Genomic DNA, 10583 nt, shown 5'->3' with positions numbered 1-10583 from the left:
AATTGATCATGACGGGCAATTGTTCAAGTTGGTTCCTTCTATGCTTACTGATCACCAAATTAACCCTTCAGTTTCAAACTGAAATCTTAATATGTAAGCGAGATGTGACATGTGAAATCATGACTCAATCAATGTTTACAACTTCTAATCATGGATTAATAATTAAACTTAACTGTGAAATCTAACGAACAACTGAATCCAAGAGCAGTAAATCACCAACATTCCATATCCTGTAATTCTAAATCAAAGATGGTCGTCAAATCACTTTGAATTCACCAGAAAGTCCAGAAAAAATTAAAAATTTTCACAATTTTTGCTCAAGAGAATACTGATTAGGTAACCTAATCTTCCACCCCCAACCTAAAAGCTACATTGTCCTCAATGTAAAAGATATGAGTATGGAATGCGCATAGGACAACAAAAGTAAAGAAAAAGTGAAGGGAAGATAGTACCTGGATGATGAATCGTGAGAGACTTTCCAAGAGATCGCAGCATGGAATCCAGTCAGCACGAGAGAGAAAGTAACACAAAACTAACAAAAATAAAATCCTACCTATACCACTTTCGCAGGTGCTCTCGATTGCATTTAGCGCATGCAACAAGCCTTTAAACCCCTAGGTTACCCCTAGTGGACGAGTTGTAGTCTCGTGAGGGTTTGCAGTAATGTTACCCACAAACATTGAACTAGCTAGGAAAATGAAATAAGTTGAAAAGCTGGGTTGCCTCCCAGGAGCACTAAGTTTAACGTCTTCAGCCAGACCAAAGCAACTACCCTAATCCTATGAAAGCGATAAACCTACCTATACCTCCATCAGACTAGGAGATCAGTCCTGGTAAACAGGATCAGTCAGAGGCATGGACATGTCCTCTGAATCAAATTTCTCGACAAATGGCTTTAAACGATGTCCATTTACTTTAAACTCCTTGCCATTGTCGGGATCTCTTATCTCGACGGCCCCATGAGGATAAGCAGTAACAACAATGTAAGGGTCGGTCTAACGAGATCGAAGCTTACCCGGAAAGAGATGTAATCGAGAATTATACAAAAGGACTTTCTGGCCTGGCGTGAATGATTTTCGTAGAATATGTTGATCATGAAACGCCTTCATCCTGTCCTTGTAAATTCTCGAATTCTCGTATGCATCGTTCCGGATTTCCTCCAGTTCATTCAATTGAAGTTTGCATAGCGAGCCAGCGTTGTCCAGATTGAAATTAAGATTTTTGATCGCCCAGTACGCTTTATGTTCCAGCTCCACAGGCAAGTGACAAGCTTTCCCATAGACAAGTCTAAAGGGAGACATTCCAATAGGGGTTTTAAAGGCAGTACGGTATGCCCATAAGGCATCGGTCAATCGGATTGACCAATCCTTACGATCAGGGTTAACCATTTTCTCCAAAATGTGTTTAATCTCCCTATTGGAAATCTCAGCTTGTCCACTTGTCTGTGGATGGTATGGGGTGCTCACCTTATGAGAGATACCGTATTTTTTCATTAAGCTCTCGAATGATCTATTACAAAAGTGTGAGCTCCTATCACTAATGATGGCTCGAGGCGTTCCGAATCGAGAAAGGATGTTTTCTTTTAGGAATTTAATGACCATGCGATGGTCATTAGTTCGACATGGAATCGCTTCAACCCATTTAGTGACATAGTCCACGACGAGCAAAATATACAGATTTCCAAATGATTGGGGGAATGGTCCCATGAAATCGATGCCCCAGCAATCAAATGCTTCAATGATAAGGATGGGATTCAAAGGCATCATATTTCGACGGGACAATGCTCCCAATTTCTGGCAACGCTCACAAGCTTTGCAAAACTCATGAGTGTCCCTAAACATAGTGGGCCAGTAAAAGCCACACTGCAGAATCTTGTCCGTGGTCTTTTTAGCAGAAAAGTGACCACCACAGGCCTCTGAGTGACAGAAGGAGATGACGCTCTGATGTTCATCGTCTGGTACACATCTCCTTAGAATTTGGTCTGGGCAATATTTAAATAAGTAAGGATCATCCCAGAAAAAGTTGCGCACCTCGGTGAAGAATTTCTTCTTATCTTGTGCAGTCCACTGTGTCGGTATGACACCTGTAGCAAGATAGTTAGCAATGTCAGCAAACCAAGGTGAATGGGAGACTCTGAACAGTTGTTCATCAGGGAACATATCATTGATATGGGTCGCCTCAAGGGAATCAGAGGTATTAAGGCGAGAAAGGTGATCGGCCACTACGTTCTCTACTCCCTTTTTATCTTTAATTACCAAATCAAATTCTTGGAGTAGAAGGATCCATCGTATCAAACAGGGCTTAGAATCATTCTTCGAAAGAAGATACTTAAGTGCCGCATGATCTGTGTAGATAATGATCTTGGATCCGATCAAGTAGGACCTAAATTTGTCCAAGGCGAACACTACAGCTAAGAGTTCCTTTTCCGTAGTCGAGTAGTTCACCTGGGCAGGATTTAGAGTCCTACTCGCGTAATGAATGACGTAGGGCTTCTTATCTTTTCTCTGGCCTAGGACCGCCCCAAGAGCATAATCAGAAGCGTCGCACATAAGCTCAAAAGGAAGGCTCCAGTCAGGTGGCTGCATGATAGGTGCAGTGGTTAACGTGCCCTTAAGCTTGGTGAAAGCTTCCTGGCACTGCTCAGTCCACTCGTACGGAGCATCCTTTTGAAGAAGATTACATAAAGGACGAGAGAGAAGACTAAAGTCCTTTATGAATCGCCTGTAAAATCCTGCGTGTCCTAAGAAGGATCGCACGTCTCTGATGTTCTTGGGTGGAGGTAGGTTAGAGATAAGATCGATTTTTGCCTTATCTACCTCGATTCCTTTGGACGAGATGATATGCCCAAGGACAATTCCCTTCTGAACCATGAAATGGCACTTCTCCCAATTAAGTACCAGGTTCTTTTCTTCACATCTTTTCAGCACACATTTAAGACTTTCCAAGCACTTGCTGAAAGATGGACCGTAAACAGAGAAATCATCCATGAAGACCTCTAGATATTGCCCCACCATGTCAGAAAAAATACTAAGCATACATCGCTGAAAAGTGGCAGGGGCATTACATAGTCCGAATGGCATCCTTCGATAAGCAAAGGTGCCGTAGGGACATGTAAATGTGGTCTTTTCCTAGTCTTCAGGGGCTATCTCTATCTGGTTGTAACCCGAATACCCGTCAAGGAAACTATAATAGGAATGACCAGCTAACCTTTCCAGGATCTGATCAATGAATGGTAAGGGAAAGTGGTCTTTCCTCGTGACGGTATTCAACTTCCTGTAGTCAATGCACATTCTCCAACCAGTAGTGACTCTAGTTGGCACGAGTTCATTATTAGCATTGGCTACGATGGTGATTCCGGACTTCTTAGGGACCACTTGAGTTGGACTCACCCATTGACTATCAGATATAGGGTATATAATACCCACATCCAATAGTTTAAGAACCTCGGCCTTAACCACTTCCTTCATATTTGGATTTAGTCTACGTTGTGGTTGCCGAGCAGTTTTTGCATTATCCTCAAGATATATGCGGTGAGTACAAATAGAGGGATCGATTCCCTTGAGGTCCGCTATCGTCCATCCCAGGGCTCCTTTATGCTCAATGAGAGTAGATATAAGCATACTCTCCTGTTCTTTCTCCAGGTGGGCAGAGATCACCACCTGGTATGTCTCATCTTGACCTAAATAGGCATATTTCAAATCAGAGGGCAAAGGTTTTAGGTCAAGCTTCGGCGGCTTGAGGTTAGACGGTAGAGGCACTACATCGGTTTGTGGCAATTCTTCAAATTGTGCCCTCCACCGGTTAACTTCAAGTACCGGTGCAGTATCAAGCAAGGCACACGTCTCCCTAATCATGTCATCATCAAAATCATGTGAGTGGGCCAGGCACGTCTCTAGATGGTCGGAGGATAAGGTCAGCGGTGTTGTATCTTCCACGAAAGAGTCAATCATGTTAATGTCGTGAAAATCATCATCATCCTCTGAGTTGCTGCCGTTATTGAAAAAAATGTCTGACTCCAATGTCAAATTTCCAAAAGACATAGTCATGATACCATTCCTGCAATTGATAATTGCATTTGACGTGGCAAGGAATGGGCGACCAAGAATGACGGGAATCTGAGTGCTCATGTTATTGATGGGTTCGGTGTCCAGGATGATAAAATCTACAGGGTAGTAAAATCTATCGACCTGGACTAACACATCCTCAATTATCCCTCTTGGTACACGAACAGAGCGATCAGCAAGTTGTAGTGTGGTTAGGGTGGGTTTTAATTCACCCAAACCTAACTGTTTGTATACCGAGTAGGGAATCAGATTGACGCTCGCTCCTAAGTCGAGAAGTGCGTGATCAATTCGATAGTCCCTGATTATACATGATATGGTTGGGCTACCGGGGTCTTTGAATTTCTGCGGCACATCTTACTTTAGGATGGCGCTCACTTTCTCAGTTAAGAAGATTTTCTTTTGAATATTCTGCCGTCTTTTGGTCGTGCATAAGTCTTTCAGGAATTTGGCATATGAAGGTATCTGTTTAATAACATCAAGTAGAGGAATGTTGACTTTCACTTGTTTCAACACCTCTAGGATATCCTGGGAGTTAGAGAGAGGTTTTGGTGAAACCAACCGTTGGGGGAAGGAGCAACTGGCTTCTCTAGAAGTTCCGGTTCTAATTTTTGTGGGGCATCACTGGATCCATCATTGTTGTCATCTTCTGGTTCTTGAGGCTTTTCGGGCCTAACAGGAAGAGTTTTATCAATGATCTTCCCACTCCTAAGAGTGGTGATGGATTTAGCATGCCCCATCTGATTTGAAGAGCTGGGATCATTACTCTCGTACTGCGGTTTAGGATTGGGGAGAGGTTGTGCAGGAAGCATCCCCTTTTCTATAACCGTCATACGAGAGTCTATCTTTTGCATAAAATCTGTAATTCCCCGCATTGCCTGAGCCAGCTCTTGTATGGGATTTTGAACCGGTTCCTCTTGAGGTTTCACTTGATTTGGATTTTGATTGAAGAAACCTGGAGGAGTCGCCGTTTGTCCATTCCTCCAACTAAAGTTTGGATGATTTTTCCAGCCAGGATTGTATGTGTTGGAGTTAGGTCCAGTAAAAGGTCTTTGATAATTATTTACGGCATTGGCTTATTCATTCAACACTCCTCGAAAGGCAGGTATTGTAGGACAGTTTTCAGTTGTGTGAATGTTGCAATCACAGATGCCGCAAACAATTTCATTGACCTTATCCTTCTTTCCTTCCATGGCCTCAACCTTCCTTATGAGCGTAGTCACTTTACACTTGAGATCATCCTCTTCTTTCAAGAGATATAATCCACCTTTCTCCTTTAATTGAGTCGGCCTAGACGTGGTGTTCGCCATTGGGTAATAGTCCCATGATTGTGTTTTTTCAGCGAGACTATCGAGGTAGTCCCATACCTCGTCGACATCTTTATTAATGAACTCTCCATTACACATTGTCTCGACCATTTGGCGCATGGAAGATGTCAGTCCATCGTAGAAAAAATTTGTAATGCGCCACGTTTCAAATCCGTGTTGTGGGCATGAACTGACCAAATCTTTGAACCTTTCCCAACATTGGAAGAATGTTTCATCTTCTTTTTGGGCAAAGTTCATGATTGCTTTTCTGAGGGTAATCGTTTTATGATGTGGGAAGAATTTTTTTATGAATTCCCTCTGCATGTCGTTCCATGTGCCAATGGATTTAGGACGCAGTGAATGTAACCACGTCTTAGCTTTTCTTTTAAGGAAAAGGGAAAGAGTTTCAGCCTAATTGTATCCTCAGATACATTAGGAAAACATAATGTAGCTATAATCTCATCGAACTCTTTCAAATGTAAATATGGACTCTCTGATTCAAGTCCATGGAATTTGGGAAGGAGTTGGATAACTCTTGGCTTGATGTCCATTTGTCCTGTGTTTTCAGGAAAAATCATGCATGAGGGCATACTCACTCCCGCCGGTTGTAGATAATCTCATAGAGTACGAGGCGGGGGTGCCTGTTGCACCTCATTCTCATCTTGGGTATCCTCCACCCTGGGTGGGAGTAGAGGAGGTTGGTCTTCAGCCATAACTTCAGTTAACTCAGGGGATTTCGAGCGGTGTCTAGTCCTGCGATGGATAGTCAACCCCTCAACCAATCCTCCTTCAGTCAAGAGACGTCGAGTGTCGTCACGGGCCCACTTGGGCATGAAACACTCGCAGCCCTCAATTAAATTCAAAGTCTAATCCTAAGAAAGGAAAAGAAAATCTAAAAAGAAAGAGAGGGAGAGTTGGAAAGAAATTACCAAATTGAAGCCCTAAGTTAAAAACCTGCAAAATAAAACAAAAATAAGTTAGATTCTAAAAAGAGAAGAATGATCCTTTAAAAGAAAAATAATAGTAAATTAATTCCTAAAAGAATGTATTCTTAAAAGGAAGTGAAAATTTCTAAAATAAATTAGAAAAGTCCTAAACTAGAAAGTAAATTACTAAAAGAGAATTGAAAAATAGAAAATAGGGAAGGAGCTTACCGAATTAGAGATTTCTATCTTAAAGGCCTACAAAATAGGAAGGTTAGTTTCTAAACAAAAATTCTAAAAATAATTTAGGAAACAATTTAGATTTTAAAAGAGTTAAAAATAGAAAGTTACTAAAATAAACTATTGAAAGTTAATTTCTAAAAAGGGAAAGAAATAACCTAATTTCTAAAAATAAACTATTTCCTACAGAAGGGAAGATACTAGAATAAAAAAAAAAAAAAAAAATTTCTAAAATTTAAAACCCTAATTCTAAAAATAGGAAAAAGTAGAGAGATTAGGAATGAATTACCAATTGAGAAACTTATGTCAAGATCCTATCAAACAGGAAACAAGTTAGTTTTGAACTCAATTAAAAATAAATAAATAAAACTAAGGTTAGTAAAATCCTAATCTTAAACTAATCCTAAAACCAATTAATTTCAGAAAAACGTAGCCGTCAGTCCCCGGCAACGGCGCCAAAAACTTGTTCACTCCCCAAGTGCAGGGTTGTGATGTAGTAATAAACTCGGTAAGACCGAGGTCGAATCCACAGGGACTGAAACCTGTACGTAATCTGAAACTAAATGGAACTGGAATTAGACTAAGATGTAATCTAAATTGAATGACAATTGAGGAATAATTATGGAATAATTGATCTAAAACTTGTGAAAATTCAAAGAAAAGGAACTAGGGATTCAGAGGATCCACTTGTAGAGATCAGGGAATCTTATGCCAGTATCACAAATTATGAAAATTTACTGAACTGCCATTGATATAGGTTTTAAGAGATGAAAGGTGTATGAATTAGAATGGATTCCATCACCAAACCATGCCCAGGAGACAAAGCAAACAAAAGAATTAATCTAATTACCAATCAATCAACATGCCATGAAAGTCAGGAAGGGTTACCGTCATCCAACCATGTTCAGGAGACGATGGTAAACAACAGGGCTTCCTGACGTCATAAATATCAAAAGGAAAAAGAAATACTTAAAGCCATTGCAGACCCATTGTAATTTCAGTCACAACAGACCATTAAAGACTAAAAACATTCCCTTAATTAAACCCAAATCAACATCAGTTCAGTCTAAACAAAGGCACAAGCAAAGAGGCATCCCATCACGCTACAAGCTTCACCTCTTATCCCTAGCTAAGAGGTTTAGCCACGCATGGATGGGCTAGATCTCATCAAAAATTTGAGAAGAAAAGCATAACAAAAAGAAAAATAAACAAAAAACCTTCTTTCTTCTCTCCCTGTCTTTCTCTCTCTCCTGTCAGATCTCCAGCCGTCTGCCCAAGCCCAAGCTCCCTCAATCCCCGATGCCTCCTAGCCGTCAGTTCTCTCTCTTTTTATAGCTTCAAAGGAGATGGTGGCTGGAAGTGCGTAAGAAGCTCTTACGCACTCCCTGTTGCAGCAGGAGATAGTTGCTTATGATGAAATTCTCCGGGGCCCATTCTAGAGCTCAGACAGGAGATCCACTCCATTCATCAACTTCTCCTTGGAATTTTCGGGTAGACGACCGGTTTTGGCTGTCTGTCGATGCATCTCAGGGAAGAATTCATTCCGTCGTCCATCCTTCTGTTGATCACGATTAACGCATACTCGCACGCATGGAGAGAAAAGGACACCTAGGCTTGAACTATAGGGCCCTTAGGCTCCTAATGGACGGCCCTGATTAAGCCAATGGGCCCTGATGGTGGCCCACAAGAGAGGACCGCAACCTCTGTTGCGAAACAGAGATCGCGTACCTGTGCGCTGTGATGGTCGGTGGTGTCCGCAGTGATGTTTTCAATGAAATCCACTCCGTCTACTGAAATTCTAGCGAAAAACAAGTAAGAATTGACTGGTTTCATATTGAATTCCGTGTGGCCCACTGATTCTTTCGTTCCACCGTTAATCATCCGTTTTAACAGCTGAAATCCACTCTCCATTATCTTCCGAGATTACGCCACCTAGGCGATGTTCACGCCCACCCTCTTGATACAATGGACGGTTCAGATCATCACTCCAGGTGTCGAGTGGGCCCCACTGAGAAGGACCGGCGGACGACAGCGAAAACGCTGTTGCGTTTTTGGCTGTAAGGGTGCACGGCTGGTGCACGTGCACCTTATGTACACTCAGTATACATGTGGGTCCCACTTGATGTATGTAAGAAATCCGCTCCATCCATTCATATTGTCAGCTCATTTAACCCGTTGAGACCAATTTTTAAGAATATCCAAATAGCAGGTGGGCCCAAAAGTAATGGTTTATGGGCTGATCTGTCCGTTGGGTCACTTCTACAAGGATCGAACGGATGAAATTCGAATTGTACGGTTAATTTATGGCCCTCAGGGCATGTATGAAGTTTCGACCTGAACGGATAGTGGGAACCCTGTGATCTTTCATTATGAACCAATTTTGGGCCACTTGAACTTCAGTTTCTCGATTTTCGCGGATCTCCGGTGTGTAAATTCGATGATCTTGGTCCCCTGGGGTCCGTCCCTTGCCTTGGTGTCATCAGAGCGTTAAATCCCAGCTTTAAACACCCTTTCTTAGTCTCAGTTCGTAATTACACCTTGCATCACATACACAGTTAAACCAAGCTGTTAAACAGAGTCATGCTCATAAATCCAGGTAATAAATGGGGTCTGATATGCAATATTTGACCCTCAACATCACAACAACAAAGAACGACGACCTCACTTATCGTATAGCCCAGCCTCACTTATCATATAACCTATACAAAAACTAACCTTTTCTAATCACCCCCAAACCCACATTATCTAGAGTGAGGAGACCTCTAATAGGGGTGGGAAGATTAGCTCTACTCAAGTATCTGGAATTGGGCCACCCGTCGGTCCACATCTTTGCCAAGGCATCCGCCACTACATTAGCTTACAGCAAAATTTGGGATATTTTGAAGAAGGGACTGAATACCGTTAGCTTACCGCAAAATGGTAGTTTGTTCAATCCCTTCTGCTTTCTATGGTGTGGTCCAATTGAGCTTTGCATGTGCTTCGTTTTTGTACCCATCCTCTAAAATGATCTAAAAAATTTGATGGACGTTGTGGATCTAATGGGGAAGTTTTAGAAGCTAAAAGTTATGTTGTGTAGTGCGCTATCTATTACTGATAGAAAATCTGAGTTTTTTTGTGAGCTAGTGTGATCGGCAATAACTTGTACCCATGAGAGGGATGGCACAGAAATCAACGTGCCTTCAACACAGACTAACTGCACTGATTTATCTAACATAAACATCACGGTGGACCTCAGAAAAGATCTAGACGGTGGGCATTTTCATCTGCAATTATTGTTTCCTGTGGTGTTGCCTACTTCAGTTTTGGATCAGACTCATGAAATATCACAGTGGGCTCCACATTGTTTAGGGATACATTAGATTACTGTAGCTAGAGCTGGGCATCAGTCCGGATTGGATCGGATTGGGTCCAACTCGATCTGATCCAAAATCTCAATGGTCCGATCCGAACTCGATCCAATCCGGGACCAAGTCCGAGTCACCTGACTCGAACTGATTCGAAATGTGGATTGCCTAATCCGATTCAAGTCCGACTCGGTTAGGAAAACCGAGTCGGATCGGATTGGGCATGGTTCGGATTGGTCCAGATGTGAGTTAATATATATCACATATGCAATATTGGAGTGCCTGTGTATCAAGTGTCATACGGAGTGGGAGTATCATACAAGTTGTATGAAGTCCTATCGTCGAGTCGTTCTTCCCTCTTAACAGAGCCGTCAACTGTGACAGAATCTCACTGCCTTTGCTTGCAGTGTAGTTAACGGAATTGATGGATGGAATCTTCGTGGGCTGCTCTTTCAACCACGTGGTCGGTGACAGCACCTCCTTTTAGCATCTCTTAAACTCCTAGTACGAGATTGGCAGATCTAATATCTCAAGAGAAAATTAACCTCTCGTCGACATCTCACGACCTCCAGTCGTCCAGTGATGGTTTCCTTCGGGAAAACTATCTCCTGCCTCAATCCCGTTTTCTAACCCACACAAATTCACAGAGACAGTTTCCCGTCTGCTTCTCCGTGATCAGTTCTTCCATTTCACACCCAAGTCAATCGC

The 10583-nt window shown here is 42.1% G+C and overlaps 1 non-coding gene across 1 annotated transcript; it reads left to right on the top strand.

Annotated features, from left to right (window-relative positions):
• Window positions 1–5537: 5537 nt before the first annotated feature.
• Window positions 5538–5644, top strand: LOC131250197 (small nucleolar RNA R71). Its single transcript, XR_009173125.1, has one exon. It is a non-coding gene; the product is annotated as a small nucleolar RNA R71 (small nucleolar RNA).
• The last annotated feature ends 4939 nt before the right edge of the window (window positions 5645–10583 follow it).

The sequence above is a fragment of the Magnolia sinica genome, chromosome 6, assembly GCF_029962835.1.
Source record: "Magnolia sinica isolate HGM2019 chromosome 6, MsV1, whole genome shotgun sequence".
In the NCBI taxonomy this organism is placed as follows: Eukaryota; Viridiplantae; Streptophyta; class Magnoliopsida; order Magnoliales; family Magnoliaceae; genus Magnolia; species Magnolia sinica.
The sequence above is the reverse complement of the archived record's forward strand: the minus strand, read 5'-3'. Positions and strand labels throughout refer to the sequence as shown.